Source organism: Schistocerca piceifrons, chromosome 4 (assembly GCF_021461385.2).
Source record: "Schistocerca piceifrons isolate TAMUIC-IGC-003096 chromosome 4, iqSchPice1.1, whole genome shotgun sequence".
NCBI classification, from domain to species: domain Eukaryota; kingdom Metazoa; phylum Arthropoda; class Insecta; order Orthoptera; family Acrididae; genus Schistocerca; species Schistocerca piceifrons.
Window position 1 is genome coordinate 653,913,394 of NC_060141.1, and position 17,485 is coordinate 653,930,878.

The following is a 17,485-nucleotide window of genomic DNA, read 5'->3' on the forward strand; positions in this document are numbered from 1 at the left end:
AATTTCTATCAATTGGAGTTGGGTCTCATGAAACATTCAGAGTTATAAGGGTGGATGCAACACGCAGTACATAATTCATTGTGTTCAGATGGAATTTTCGTTTGAGTGATACGTTCGAACAAGTGTCGATTTTCCTGAATACATATCTCAATGCACCTTCTAAACGACAAGTGCACGAAATGTGAAGTTGCTGGTGCCACGGAACGACAAGCTACCTCAATGCGCTTTCCAAAGTCGTCTACATTTGCGAATTCGGTGATAGCAACGATCGTTTGCGTATCATTACAAAAAGAAATCAGCTGGAGCTAAATCGTGCGATAGTGGGAGCAGTTCCAAAGGACCACGGTGTACAGTTCTTGCAAAACGTCATGCACATGATGGGGTGACTCTGCATCGTCCTGCAACCATAAACGACCTCTAATGTCTAGACTGACATTTTCTAGGAGAGAACGTAAATTGTCGACGGTAAAAGCTGTACACATCTCACCTGTCATAGTACACGCAAAGTTTTGCGACCCGATAATTTCATCTCCATGGTATTCACACAGTACATTATAGCTCACTTACTTTGACGATCGATTTGATGTACCCACCTAGGATTTGCTGTAGCCCAGTAATGCGTGTTACAGCAGTTAACAGTACTATAATTTGTGAACATTTTTCAAGGCATGCAGAGAGAAACCGTTCACGGCCCATTCGCAGAAAGCAGCTCTCCGTTTGAAATGGTTCGTTGCAACTCGTGGTCGTGTACTATTCGCCACACAGATGTAATACGGGTACTAGCGACTGTAGTAGCTTCCCGTAAGCTGGTATTAGGATCGTGGGGTTTTGTAGCTACAATAAACATTTGCGTATGCTCACTTCTTGCAAATATTCGTCGGGTACTGCTACACCTTTCAAACAACTTTTTTCTCGAAGTACTTGTTCAGCACGCAAGGACATAATGGCTGACGGCGTTCTTTAACCAGGATATGTCACGGCATTTGCCATTGATGCTTCACTGGCTTCGTGTCGGCGTTCGTCGAGCTTGAGTAACATGATAACATACTTGGTATGCGTGTGTGTGTGTGTGTGTGTGTGTGTGTGTGTGTGTGTGTGTGTGTGCGCCGTATTTATTGCACAGTATCCATGGACGACCGAACCTTGCTTGTCTATGCATTCTGACCTTATTGTGTACGGCACCGAGAAAATCATTTGAAATTGTTTTCAGTGAAATTCCTATAGCGTATTCATAATCAACTGCAAGCGCCGGCCGCTGCGACAGAGCGGTTCTAGGCGCTGCAGTCCGGAACCGTACTGCTCGTCCGGTCGCAGGTTCGAATCCTGCATCGATCATGATTGTGCGTGATGTCCGTAGGTTAGTTATGTTAAAGCAGTTCTAAGTCTAGGGGACTGATGTCCTCAGATTTTAAGTCCCATAGTGCTTAGAGCCATTTGAACCATCAACTGCAAGCGCTATTTTCGGTAGTAATCCGTTATGCGTGGACTGCTGTGAAATTGTTGGCAATGCCTGAAATCATCATCAGTATTTATGACGTTCCGTTCCCGTGTAAGATACATACGAACAAATGACATTGTGGCAAACCTGCCTTCCCGTGATATTCCTGGTGTTTGGAATTTCTATGTTTCGAATATTTCTACGCTCGATATCATCCAATGGAATGCCCAAATCTTCCTGAAGAAAAAACATAAAAATAAAATATATTAATTGATACAGAAATTGATATAATAACGAAATATAAGAATATGAGAATTTAAAAAAATTTGTAACGCCTGAAAGCGTCATACACACCCATATATATTACATAATAAATTGATGACACTTGTGAAATCCACTTGTAAATTTACAGTTAATATCACTTAAGAAGCATTCGTGTTGTTACATTCTATAGATATGGGAACATAAATGAAAATTAAAATACAATAAAATAAATAAAGGTAATAATCGGATTTTAACATTGGGCGCAAACGTGAAAGGCCACGACTCTAGCCATTGTGACACCATTTTTGATGAGACAATTCCACGCCAAAGGCATCTAATTCAAATGGCTCTGAGCACTATGGGACTTAACATCTGATGCCATCAGTCCCCTAGAACTTAGAACTACTTAAACCTGACTAACCTAAGGACATCACACACATCCATGCCCGAGGCAGGATTCGAACCTGCTACCGTAGCAGTCGCGCGGTTCCAAACTGAAGCGCCCAGAACCGCTCGGCTACCGCGGCCGGCAGAGGCATCTAAATTACATCGAAAACTTATACCCTCGTTTTTTCAGATACCGCCAAGTATCTACGGATAAGCCGGGACATGTGTCACTTGTTTTGATTCCTGCTGAGTGAAGCTTCTGAGAAAATGGGTCTTGGCTCTTTCCGTGTTCTTATCGTTAGTAAAGGATTCCTGTCTGTCCGCTTTAGGTTCAGCAACGTCTCTTCACTCTAATAGTTTATTCAATTTTCCTATACGCAGTACCCATCTTTTCTACAGTAAAGAATGCTTAAACAGGCTTGCAGCTCTTTTCTTGCCACTTGTGCTTGGTCTCTTTTCAGTTGTTCCCAATTTCATATATTAATCTGTATTCACCGCATTTTTAAGTGTTCTCCTTTTCCCACTTAAGTAAATATTCGGGTGAGGTCTAATATAGTAAACGTTCTGGAGACTGGGAAGGTTCTGTCTACGAATCAGTTTTTGAAAGCACCGCTCGTGTGAAACTCACCTTGGCCTTTTCTCACATGATATACCGCAAACTATAGATGAAGCGCAACAGGCAGATTGTTTATTCCTGGATCTCCAAAAAACATTTGACACAATACGCCACTGCAGACTGTTAACGCATACAGGAGTATATGGATAGGTTCCCTGATACGCGAGTGGCTCGACGACTTCTTAAGTAATAGAGGCCTGTACGTTGACCTCAACGGCGAGACAAGGGTATCGTCAGGAGTGACCCAGGGAAATGCAATAGGAGGAAATGCGAAAGAGGTGTGTTGGTGCATGTCAGAGTACGATGCAGCGAGTAAGTGTGCACACGCTTTCAAACATGCTAATGGTGACCGTGTGTTGAAAATGGCTCAAAGAACATATATTGATGACGTTATGAGGGGTAGAATACTAGGGCGACTGGAGGCTGGTCAAACACAGAAGGTTGTAGCATGGGCCCTCCGTGTGCCACAAAATGTGATCTCTAGATTATGGCAACGATGCCAGCAGACAGGAAACGTGTCCAGGTGCTACAGTACAGGACGTTCACAGTGTACAACACCACAAAAAGACCAATATCTCACCATTTGTGCCCGCAGACGGCCACGGAGTACTGCAAGTAGCCTTGCTCGGGAGCTTACCGCAGCCACTGGAACAGTTGTCTCCAGACACACAGTCTACAGACGACTGAACAGACATGGTTTATTCACCCGGAGACCTGCAAGCTGCATTCCACTGACCCCTGGACACGGGAGAACCGCCGCGCAGGATTAGCCGAGCGGTCTAAAGCGCTGCAGTCATGGACTGTGTGGCTGGTCCCGGCGGAGGTTCGAGTCCTCCCTCGGACATGGGTGTGTGTGTTTGTCCTTAGGATAATTTAGGTTAAGTAGTCTGTAAGCTTAGGGACTGATGACCTTAGCAGTTAAGTCCCATAAGATTGCACATACATTTGAACATTTGAACAGGAGAACCCGTAAGGCCTGGTGTCAAGAACACAGTACATGGTCATTCGAACAGGAGTCCCCGGTTATGTTCACGGAAGAGTACAGGTATAGTCTGAACAGTGATTCTCGCCGGGTTTTCATCTGGCGTGAACCAGGAACCAGATACCAACCCCTCAACGTCCTTGAAAGGGACTGTATGCGGGTCGTGGTTTCATGGTGTGGGATGGGATTACGATTGGTGCACGTACACCCTTGCATGTCTTTCACAGACGAACTGTAACAGGTGAGGTGTATCGGGACGTCATTTTGCACCAGTATGTTCGCCTTTTCAGCGATGCAGTGGGTCCCACCTTCCTCCTGATGGATAATAACTCACGTTCCCACCGAGCTGCCTTCGTGCAGGAGTACCTTGAAGCAGAAGATATCAGGCGAATGGAGTGGTCTGCCTGTTCTCCAGGCCTAAACCCCATCGAGCACGTCTGGAATGCTCTCGGTTGACGTATAGCTGCACGTCTTCAAACCCCTAGGACACATCAGGAGCTCTGACAGACGTGGTGCAAGAATGGGAGGCTGTACCCCGGCAGCTGCTCGACCACCTAATCCAGAGTATGCCAATCCGTGCCTGTGTACGTGTGCATGGTGATCATATCCCATATTGATGTCGGGGTACATGCGCAGGAAACAGTGGAGTGTTGTAGCAAATGTGTTTCGGAACAGTTTTCTGAACTTATCACCGTGGCACCACATTCCGCAGCTATCCTTAATTTGCGAGCATGAATGTAGAATCCAAAGATATCTGCTGGGCACTGTGGTTTTCTCCTGTTTTTCACATGCCACCTTCACTATTTCATCACTCACAAAATTCGAAAAATTTCGTGAATTTAAGCAAAAATACAGAACACAGTTAAATCTGCGCCGTTAATGGAATTAAACTATGATAAATACAAAAAATGAAACACCTGTAAAATTTCACGAGATCATAAATTCAGTAAAATGTTGTTGGTGAAAGAGCAGAATTGTTTCTCCAGATTGTACCACCAGTTACGAATTGCTTAAAAAGTTTTCTATTTCCAGAGCCAACATTGAGAAGATGCGAGCGTTTAAGGAGCAGAAAGGGTGGCGTCTAGAAATGAGCCGTGGCTGCGACTGCAGGCGGCCTCATTTAGCCGGCTGTTGCAGTCGAAATAAAGCGGCGCGCCGTTCAATGGCAGGCACAGCAGGCCGCGGTGTGGGCGCGCTATGGTGTGTGGCGGGGTGGGCCGGTGAAAGGCGGTGCGCGGCGGGTGGCCCGGCTCGGCACTCGTTAGGCGCTGAATGCGCGCGCGCGCTGCAAACCGATCTCGGCACGGCGGCTGGGGCGGCGCCGGCGTCGTTAGCGGAGACTCTGAAAGCGGCCGTCGCGTGCGGCGCGGGGGGGCGGCGAAACAGGACACCTACTCCGCGCTCCCCTGCTGCTCCCGCCGATCGCTATAACGAGATATCCGATCCCACCTTTTAACCTTCTGTTACTGCAGATGGAGGAGGACTCGGGAGCATAACTTCAGGGATAAAGAGTTGTGGTAACCGAGTCCAGACGGTGCTAACGATGAAAGGACTCGCGTACTCCGAAGTCGAAATAAAAACAAGACACTATAGATGTACGTGGTGTTTAAAATAAACTGAATTTGACAGCTGATATTTGTCGTATCCCGGAGACGTTGTAGTTTTACTAAACACGAAGAAAGGCTCTACATCTACATCTACACACATACCCCGCAAGCCAGTGTACGGTGCGTGGCGGGGGATACGGTGTCACGCTAGTAGCCATTTCCTTTCCCATTCCACTCGCAAATAATGCGAAGGAAAAACATGTCTCCGTATGAGCTATAACTTCAGGTATCTTATTTTCGTGGTTCCCACACAAAATGTACACTACTGGCTATTAAAATTACTACACCAAGAAGAAATGCAGATGATAAACGGGTATTCATTGGACAAATATATTATACTAGAACTGACATGTGATTACATTTTCACGCAATTTGGGTGCATAGATCCTGAGAAATCAGTACCCAGAACAACCACCTCTGGCCTTAATAACGGCCTTGATACGCCTGGGCACTGAGTCAAACAGAGCTTGGATGGCGTGTACATGTACAGCTACCCATGCAGCTTCAACACGATACCACAGTTCATGAAGTGTAGTATCTGGCATATTGTGACGAACCAGTTGCTCGGCCACCATTGACCAGATCTTTTCAATTGGTGAAAGATCTGGAGAATGTGCTGGCCAGGGCAGCAGACTAACATTTTCTGTATCCAGAAAGGCCCGTACAGGACCTGCAACATGCGGTCCTGTATTATCCTGCTGAAATGTAGGGTTTCGAAGGGATCGAATAAAGGGTAGAGCCACGGGTCGTAACACATCTGAAATATAACGTCCACTGTTCAAAGTGCCGTCAATGCACACAAGAGGTGACCGAGACGTGTAACCAATGGCACCCCGTACCATCACGCCGGGTGATACCCCAGTATGGAGATGACGAATACACGCTTCCAATGTGCATTCACCGCGATGTCGTCAAACACGGATGCGATCATCATGATACTGTAAACAGAACCTGGATTCATCCGAAAAATGACGTTTTGCCATTCGTGCACCCAGGTTCGTCGTTGAGTACACCATCGCAGGCGCTCCTGTCTGTGATGCAGCGTCAAGGGTGACCGCAACCATGGTCTCCGAGCTGATAGTCCATGCTGCTGCAAGTGTCGTCGAACTGTTCGTGCAGGTGGTTGTTGTGTTGCAAACGTCCCCATCTGGTGACTCAGGGATCGAGATGTGGCTTCACGATCAGTTACAGCCAGGTGGATAAAGATGCCTGTCATCTCGGCTGCTAGTGATACGAGGCCGTTGGGATCCAGCACGGCGTCCGTAACCCCTCCTGAACCCACCGATTCCAAATTCTGCTAACATTCATGGGCTCTCGACCAACGAGAGCAACAATGTCGCGATACGATAAACCGCAATCGCGATAGACTAGAATCCGACCTTTATAAAACTCGGAAAAGTGATGGTACGAATTTCTCCTCCTTACATGTGGTATCACAACAACGTTTCACCAGGCAACGCCGGTCAACTGCTGTTTGTGTATGAGAAATCGGTTGGAAACTTTCCTCGTGTCAGCACATTGTAGATGTCTCCACCGGCGCCAACCTTGTGTGAATGCTCTGAAAAGCTAAGCATTTGCATGTTACGGCATCTTCTTCCTGTCGGTTACATTTCGAGTCTGTAGCACGTCATCTTCGTGGTGTAGCGATTTTAATGGCCAGCAGTGTATGTTGGCGGCAGTAGAATAGCTCTGCAGTCATCTTCAAATTCCGATTCCTTCAACTTTCTCACTAGTGTTCCTGAAACAAGATCGTCGCCTTTCCTCCAGATATTCCCATTTGAGTTCCCGAATCATCTCCATAACACGCACGTGTCAAACCTGTCACCAACAAATCTGGCAACCCGCCTCAGAATTGCCTCGCTGTTTTTCTCCTTTAATGCGATCTGGTACTGATCCCAAACACTCGACCAGTACTCAACAATAGATCGCACTAGCGTCCTTTACAGATAAACCACTCTTTCCTAACATTCTCCCAGTAGACCAAAGTCTACCTTTTGCCTTCCCTACCATCCGCCTTTGCAAAGTTACTCTCAGATATTTCAACGACTTGGCTATGTCAACCAAGACACTGTCAGTGACACAACTGACATTAAGGTCTCATTTAACCTACACGTCTGCATTAATTTAGCTTTCTCTATATTTAGAGCTAGCTCCATTCTTCACACCAACTAGTGTAAGTCATCTTGTATCCTCCTACAGTCACTCAACTTCAACACCTTCCTGCAGACCACAGCATCATCAGCAAAAAACCGCAGTCTGTACTCCACTCTACTCGCAAGATCATTTATCTCTATAGAAAATGACAGCGTTCGTATCACACTTCCCTGGGGCACTCCTGACGATACCCTTGTCTCTGATCAACACTAGCCGTCGGGAACAACATACTGAGTTCTATTACTTAAGAAATCTATGGGACACTTGCATATTGCGAATCTATTCTTCATGCTCGTATCTAGTTAACAGCCTGCTGTGGGATACCGTGCCAAATGCTTTTCGGAAACCTACAAATATGGACTCTACTTGTCGTTAATCCATGGTTCGCAATACATCATATGAGAAAAGGGCAAGCTTTCTAAAGCCACGCCGATGTCTGAAAATAAGGTTTTCCGTCTCAAGAAATATTCGTCTGTCTGAACTGAGAATATGGTCAAGGATTCTGTAGAAAACCGATGTTAAGGACATTTATCTGTAATTTTTGGGGCGTTCTTTTACCCTTCGTATACCTAGGAGTCACCAGGGCCTTTGGTCAGTCGCTTGGGGTATTTTGCTGAGCGAGAGATTCGCGATAAATGCAAGCTAAGTGAGGTCCAGTTTCTTGGAGTACACATTATGAAACAGAATTTGGATTTTGTAGGGAGCAAATTGTGCTCATGTGGGAGCGATTTAGATGGTTGTGAAAATATAAACTGGTAGCCAAGATCGCAGGAATTCTTTTTATTCCATGATTACCGCTTTTGGCGAAACTAAAGCTACCATCATCGGATCTTAGGACACATACAGGTTACAACATCAAGGGAAACAATGGTGATCTTAATAGTTTCCTATAACACGCAGGACTTACAAAATTGTCGTAAGTAGCACATAGGCGTCCAAGAGAGATGACATTATAAATGTTAAGTGTCTCCATCACATACAAGCGCTTGCGTGTTGTAGGCAGCTATTTATATCACCATTGTTTGCCTTGACGTTGTAACCTGTATGTGTCCTAAGATCCGATGATGGCAGCTTTAGTTTCGCCGAAATCGGTAATCATGGAACAAAAAGAATTCCTGCGATATTGGCTACCAGTTTATTGTTTTAGAATTCGGATATCATCCCGATTTGACGACTTACTTGTTTTTAAATCTTTCAGCTATTTCTTTGCGCCAGGGATGCTTATTACTATGTCGTCTACACGAGAGTCTGTTCGACAGTCAAACTACGGTATGTTTGTGCGATTGTTTTTCGTGAAAGTTTTCTTAAACGCGAAATCGTTTTTCGTTTTTCTACCTTCAACTGCCACACCATATTGATCAACGAGTAACTAGATGGAAGCCTTAGATCCACTTAGTGATTTTACATAGGACCAGAATTTAAACGGGTTCTGTGCCAAATATTTTGCTAAATTGACGATTGACGTTGTTTTATGCTTCGCGCTTAGTCTTTTCACAGACGCACGAATCTCTACCAACGTTTGTGTGCCTTAGCCGTCCCTCTTCTGTCTCGTATACGAACGTTAATAATCACCACTATTACCATCAGGTTCTTGGATGGCATGGGGTTCGTAAGCATGGGGTTCGTAACCCGCTGTCGTACAGACGAAGGTGGGAAGGAGTGATACCCTCTGATCTCGACAGAAGTATTAGTAGAAAGATTGAAACTAGAAGGAAGATCGCCTGCTAGCAATTATGGACTCTTTTGGCAAGAATTTATTATGTACGATGGTCGTTCAATAAATAGTGCCCCAATTTTTTTACAGTCGTTAATAATAATAAGAAGACATCCTTTTAGGTGCTTCAAATTTGATATTTCTTCTTCACGTCTGCAAAATTTCTAACAGTTCTAACTGATGGCAGAGCTGCAGTGAATCATAACAATGGCATTTACGAATAACACTCATTAGAAGTAACGGGCTATAATTGAATTCTTGCTTGCAAGGAAATAAACCTTGGCTAGCATTCAAAAACGTATGTGTGCAGGGTTTGGTAATGACACTATTGTCAGGATTACTGTTGGGCGATGGGTAAAGAGAGTTAAAGCGTCAGGAAGTGCAGATACTAAGCTCCACGATCGGCCACATTCGAGGCGCCCTGCCATAGCCGTTTTTCCCGACTTGGTGAATGCCTTTATCTGTTCAAGTCAACGCATCGCAACTAGGCATTTTGCTCTACATCCATCGGTGAACATTGTAAGTGCGATTGCGATGTTGAGACTCTTGTATTCGTGTATTCAAAGGGCTGTTCATGATGTGTTGAACGAAAGTTCACAGCAGATCACAAGATTCAAAGAAAAGGCATCGCTTCTGCAATGGAGTGACTTCAGGCCAATGAAGAAGCCTTTCTGTTACGGATCATTACAGGTGAAGAAATCTGGGTGCAGCTGTTTTAGCCGGAAGTAAAAAGGCAGTGACTAGTGTGGCACCACCTTCAATCACCAAAGAAGGAAGAAATTTAAGGCAGCTCCCTCTGCTGACAAAATCATGATTATAATCTTTTGATACAGTGTGTGGCTTCGCTGCGTTATTCAGTGGTTTGGCACTTAACTAATTTGTAAATGGAAACGATAATCTTATTTTATTACATTGAGTAACTACTAAATAATTTTTCTCCCGGCTAAAGAATTGGTCAAGTTGCTAAAGAACTCCAAGTTAACGTTGTGTTAAAGTGTTGTCTGTAAGTTGTGTAAGTGTCACTAAATCACAGTTCATACAACAGATACTATACAACTATGGATTATGATGAAAACAGTTATCTTCAGCAAAATGATCATTAAAACCACCGAATATCAGCCGCCCACTACACTGACGTATGTTACCTGAAACAATATTCTTCGCAACTCATGCGTAATTAATTTCGGCTCCATACATCAGCTAGAAAAATTTGTTATAACGATCGTGCTACGAGCACTGTTTTTAAACAACCAATCTGATTCGAATTATTTTCATTAAAACGAGTTCCGAACCACCGGTCCACATTTATTTTTACACATTTGTATTACCTTTGGCATTTATGTCTGCAGAGTTGCGTAATTTGAATTTGCCGCTGAGATAATTGTTAAGATGGCGGCAGATAATTGATAGAGACTTTCTATTGTTAGAGCAAATAAGATAAGTATCTGAAATGCTTATTAAACTTTACTTTCATATTGTGTACTATTTAGACTTCATCAAGCAAACATTTGATTTGTTTCTAAGGAAAACACAGGCAAAAACGCGATACAAATCGCTGTCCTCAATGGCTGCGCTCCTTGCAGCGGAAAGAAATAATTAACACAGATAATGCTTACTGAGGGAGGAATTAAAGTTACAAATAATTATTCACTCATATTTATAATAATAATGAACTCTATTCTCAAGTAATAATTAACAAATAATTACAATATCTTAACAGACCTCAGTTTGATGTGCGTCTGCAACCTACAAAAGCCAACCAACAAAAGGTAAAAAAAAAAGGAGGACAAACGCAGATCATAAAGGAAATTTACAATTATCATTGTCTTTGTATGATAAACATCGATATGTCTAATTACTTCATAAATATTATATAAATAATTAATATTTATCATCGTTTTCAATATTTTTTCATATGTCGAATAGATAATGTTTATAATTGTTACAGGCATAATTTCCTCTCGTCGCACTGTAGCTAAAATTTATCTCGTGGATGTTACAAGTGACAGTGTCATTCTCATTGATATGTTGCCAAATTCAGAAGCATATGTCAAAACTCTGTATAAAGTCAAGAACCGTTCCCAAGTGTTCAGCCTGAGAAGAACCCTAAGTAAATTTTGCTCCAACACACAATGCACCGCAACACACAAGAACTCATCGTTAAACTGATTTGGATATCACTGCCTCATAGTCCTGTAGTCCAGGATCCATACCCTCGGACATCAGTTTGTTTGGGCCGTTTAACGATTCTCTACCTTGTACACTCTCTGAAGATGATGAGAACGTAATTCATACACTAAAAGCATGGCTACGCGCACAGGACAAGAACTTTTACCAACAGTGAATATTTCCTCTTACACACGCTGGCGTAATGTGGACTATATTCAAAAACGTACACGTAAAATAAATGTTGACTTATATTATCATCAAATTCTAATTTTAAATATAAATATGTTCTAAGAAAAAAATTGAGCCACGACCTCCTTATATATGTACACACATAATACATACTGAATAAAAAGCACACCCAGCTTTTACCACCTACTCGAATCATCGGAGACACGTCGAGGTTATTCTGGACGCCGTACAAAATTATGAAATAACATAGGATTCACTATTTACAACATAAAACGTTAAAGCACATAGCACAGAAACTCAGGAAGTACCTAGTCAGCATACCTCAACGTCTAGGCACCTATTGGTGCCCATCGGTGGACGATATTGTCCCGTAACTCTCATAGCTGCATCCAAAATGGACTGATTTCTGTACATGTTCCATATTTTACAGATGTCTATAGGCAAGATTCTTCTCCCAGCTGTAACTTAGTTCAGCTGTAACTTAGTTCAGCTGTTATAGGTCATATTACTGATGATTACTGAAACCATGTATCTTTTGTAATCCGTGTTAGCCGCATTTGTATACCTCGCATGATATGAGACCTCAACCTTTGATTCTAATGTGAACATTCTAATGATTTGAAAGGACTGGAAAATTCCTTTCCCGTCCTTGTTGTAAGCAGTTCTCTACGACCCGTGGCTAGTGGCTGCGTGACTATTCACGTTGCCTATAAATTGCTCGTAATTGTTAGCTCTGATTTAGCAATCCCCTCTTCTTTTCTGCCGTGAGTAAACGCTACGGCTAACCACCTGAAGTCGGACAAGCTGTTAATCGAAGAAAATTTATATGTGTTAATATTCTACATGATGCAAAATAATATATGGCTATTTACCTACATACAGCATCAGTTAACCTATATGCCACATACCTACTGAAGGACACATGAAGCAAAACAGGGACAAATCACAAAATACTCGCACAACAGTGAAGTTTTCTTGCTATATTTTACTGTCACCAAAATTGCTATATGACCCAACTATAAGAAGTTCTAAATTAAGACACAACGAGAACATTAGGAGGAAAATGATAAAACGGAAGTGGGCATGAATTTTGGGGAAACACTATTAGATACCAGCCCGCGCATTCAGCACGCGCATTGCTCATGTTTATAATCTCAGACTGAAGCTCAGTAGCGCCACTTCAGCAGTTTGCGTATTGCAACCTGCCCTTGAATTACTGCGGTCTGCGTCAAACCAAACTGTAGCAAAGCTTCATTCTGGGAACATTCCCACGCCTATTACTAAGACGTTTGTACGCAATATTCTTTCTTCCAGCGTGATAGTCCCACAAGATGTAAGTATGGGAAACGTTTCTCTAGAAGTGAAGCTATAGAGCCATGTCACAAGAAGTGCCTCGTTACGTCATAGGCAGGACATTGCCCATCCAACACAGCAATCCAGTTTCGAATCCCTCTCAGACATACAGTTTTAATCTGTCCAGAAGTTTCAAAATAGCACACACATCGTTATAGAGTAAAGTGTGAATATAAGCGGAGGAACATAGTCCCCAAATACTGGTTCTACGTAACAATAAATAGGCGAAAAAAAGAAAAGACAAAATAATAAACTGTAGACCTATTAGTCCCCTCTCCATTACTGATGTTTACTGTAACCCACTGTAGCAAACAGTAACACAGCTACAGTATTCACTGGCTATTAAATATTAACACAGTTTAAATCACCGAAACCAAGTATGTGGGACGTACTAACGTCAACGAGAAACTAAATGAATTCCATTCCTGGGCCAACTTCTTCATTTCAGTGTAGCACTTGTAACCAGCGTCTTCGGTTATTTGCTCGATATACCGAAAACTCTGTATTGCCTACAATTTTTACCCTCTACCAGATAATTTAGCACCAAGGAGTTTATTCTCTGTTACTTTAACACATGTCTTATCATCCTGTCCCTCCTTCTTGTCAATGTTTTCCATTTGTTCCTTTCTTCGCTGAGTCTGGCTAGAACCTTCTTACTATTATCAGTCCATCAGATTTTCACCATCCTTCTACTCTACCGCATCTCAAATGTCTCGATTCTCTTTTTTACCGGTTTCTGCACCATGATTCATTACTGTATTACTATTCAACACTCTGCTCCAAACGTACATTCTCAGAAATTTCATCCTCAAATTATGGCCGATGCTTGATACTAGCAAACTTCTATTGGCCAAAAGAGCCCTCTTTACCAGTGCTAAACTGCTTTATATGTCCTCCTTTCTTCGTCCGTCATGTCTCCTTAACATCATTTATTTCGTGAACACCAGCTTTCATGTTCAGTTTACCGTAAATCTGCTTTCTGCCACTCCTCATTCCGTTTGTCTTTTTCCGATTTAATCCCAATTCATATTCTGTACTCGTTAGGCTGTTCATTCCATTCAAGTCCTGTAATTCCTCTTCACTTTCACTGGGGGGAGGGGGGTATTGCCATCAGCGAATCTTGTCATTGGTATCCGTTCACCCTGAACTTTAATTCCACTCTGGAACCATTATGCATGTATGACTGTAAATATAGAAATATAGAACAGAGATGATTCCAGTCGGCATTTTCAAAAGCTTTCCCCGAATCTACAAATGCTACAAACTTAAGTTTTCGCTTCTTCGGACTATCTTCTAAGATAAGTCGTAGCCTTTGTATCTCTTCTTGTACATTTCTGCAGTCTTTTAATTCTTCATAATTCTTCAACAAATAATTGGAAATGGTGTTTTGTAACCATGACATGTTTAAGTGCTTGGTTCTGTAATATTCACCACGCTTTTCGTTTAGTTGGAATTCCGATCATTACATTCTTCTTAAAGTCTGAAGGTATTTTGCATGTCTCATATATCTTGCATAACGAGTGGAACAGTTTTCTCAAGGTTCATTCTCTCAAAATCTTAATAATTCTAAGGAAATGTCGTCTACTCCACATGACTTGTATCGACTTAAATTTTTCTGTGCTCTGTCAAATTCTTGTTATAGACCCACACCTCACATCTCATTTTTATTTACTTAATCTTTCCTTCCCATAATATTGTCTTCAAGATTCCTCTTTTTATAAAGTTCACGTATTCCTTCCAATATTCAGCTTTCCCTTTTGTGCTTAGTAATATGAGCTCTTGATATTCATTTTCCTACACTCTACATTTATCTTTTCTCACAGTTACGCATTTTCCCACACCTTCGTAGTTCTGCTCTTTTAGTACTTGCTTATTTCTTCCCTGTGTACCATCGCAGACAATTTTTATTAATACAGTTAAAATATCACAGAGCGAGCTGGGTTGGCGCGAGTGATCGAAGCTGATGATAGTGATACCAGAAAGTCCGCAAGTCCTCGCAAAACCGTTATCAGCATAGTAATAAATAAATGTGTATAACAATTTGTACTCCAATCCAGTAGCAGGCAGCCGGTCTCCGCTAGAGTGTCGTGAGAACGATGTTTGTAGTCTTCACTCGGCGAACAATATGACTGTGGAGCTCCGTGTCACTGCGTACAAAGGCATTCTGGCCTCCAGCTGGTGAGACCATACTATTCACTGGGAGAGCCACCCACTCAGAGGCAACATCTTTGACTTTATAGCGTCGTTGTCCAGGCGAGACGTAACACCTCTGACCGTTTTTGCTTTGTCATTTAGCATATTCTGTCGGTCTAATTTTTATGTTTTTGAAATCTTTTTGCCTCCCCAGTTGCTGAATTTGTGTATATTCTCTTATCCTTAAGTAAATTAAAAATTGTGTATATTAATCGATTTCTATCACGCCTTGCCTTTTGACCAACAAGTTTCTCTGCAGCATTTACAATTTCGTATCTCAAAGCTACGTGACGTACTATTTACTCAGTAGCATTGTTACTAACTCTATAAAAAATTATTAGATTTAAACCAGGTAAAGGAACAAGCCTTGTATAGAAGGGTTTATTAGCACAATAGGCCATTTGCATAGTATGAACGAAATTTTAATGCAGATTAATGAGTCTGGGAGCCGGCCGCTGTGGCCGAGCAGTTCTAGGTGCTTCAGTCCGGAATCGCGCGACTGCTACGATCGCAGGTTCGAATCCTGCCTCGGGCATGGATGTGTGTGATGTCCTTAGGTTAGATAGGTTTGAGAAATATTTCGACTCAGTTTCAACTAAATCTATACTAAAAACCCTTGAAAAGAGATGATTTGATTCAATCGATGTTAGAATGGTGAAGATCATACGGATCAGTGCTGTGATTTCCTTTATACTTTGTCCGCATAATGAGAAATGAATGATTGAAATAGGAATGAGGCAAGTAAAATGGTTCAAATGGCTCTGAGCACTATGGGACTCAACTTCTGACGTCATCAGTCCCCTACAACTTAGAACTACTTAAAACTAACTAACCTAAGGACATCACACACATCCATGCCCAAGGTAGGATTCGAACCTGCGACCGTAGCGGTCGCGCGGTTCCAGACTGTAGCGTCTAGAACCGCTCGGCCACCTCGGCCGGCGAGGCAAGTAAATTGCATATTATCTAAACTAGTATCATCAGTACTAGACGAAGATTTCTGAGGAAAAGAAGCAGAAATGCATGTCAATGAAAGATTCGCATTTCTTTCGCTGATAACAGAGTACCATGTGCAACTAGTGCAGATAGACTACAGTAGTGAAACAGCAGAACAAATTAGTGTGACTCAAATTATTATAATAAGAAAATTTGAGTGTAATCAATAGATAGGAAACAGATCATGTTAACAATGAAGCCATAGAATCATTTGACTATTTTTTGTATTAAGGACAGCTAAAGGCAATAATCGAACAGCAGAAAGGTAAAACATTGCTTTTGATCAACTAATAAGGTTAGATGGCAGTAATATGTGTACTCTGAATTCGAAAACCACTCAAACTGGGGTTTGCTCCGCGAGAAGTGAAGAGACCTATGTCGGTGATTACTGGGTGAGACAAGAAAACAAGGAATTAGGTCAGGGAACAGGCCATAAAGAACGTTTACAGACGAATTACATAATGGATGGGGAAAGCTACAGGAAGCCTTTACTCAGCAGTAGACGCCGAATGGCTGATGATGGTTGTGATATTAATGGCAACATAAAATCTCCAATAGCCCGCGAATATTCCTTCAGATTGCATTAAACAACTGTGTCTCCCAGAGGACGTAATTATCCGTCTACATGAGCTATGACACATGTGTGGATCAGAAATTATTGAAATTAACATAAGAAGGAAGGAAACTGTTTTTATTAGCAACGTGCCGTCGGCTGAAACCGTAACAAACACAATCAGGAAAAAAATATTTTCTTTAGTCTGTAGTCGTAATTCTTTTTTCTCAAGATCTCCGGTTTAGACACCAGGTACTACCAAAATGCGATCAAAATATCACTGTGTATAGTTCAAAACTCCTACAAGAAACACTTACAAAATATTTTTCTCTGCGATAGCTAACGTATGATACAAAGGGCAACTTAAAATGTAGGCAGACCCTTAGCCTTGATTTGTAGACGTCAAGTTCACTTACCCAAGTCGGGGTGTCATATACTAAAACTATAGTTCAATGCTATGCTTTAAGTAAATGCAAATCGCGGTCAGAACTGACAAGAGCGCCCCTGTATAGGTAGCTTGTTTTACGTCTTGAAAAATAGTCACAATAAAAAATATATCTTAAAATAAAAATTGAAAAAATATGGAATGAGAGAATATAAATAATAAAAGATAAGAAATGAAACGCTCTTCACCTTAATAAAACCTAAAAAACACGTCTAGGATACTGTGTGCCCACCCGCAGATTTTATGCGGTTTGGACCACCATAAAGCATCGATCTGCCCACGAATTTTCTTATCAAGTATGTGTTGTCCATATTAATAGTGTTATTTGTTGAAACCCAAAACCATTTGCATTGCAATGATATCCAGCATTCAGAAAGAATAGTAGCGCAGTGTGGCCACGTATTAGTTGCCAACTGTCTGCTGGG

At 42.1% G+C, this 17,485-nt stretch overlaps 1 protein-coding gene across 3 annotated transcripts in view; it reads left to right on the top strand.

The window, feature by feature from the left end:
• Positions 1 to 17,485, top strand: part of LOC124796245 (gamma-aminobutyric acid receptor subunit beta) — a 621,538-nt gene that overhangs the window by 164,700 nt on the left and 439,353 nt on the right. The window lies entirely within an intron of this gene.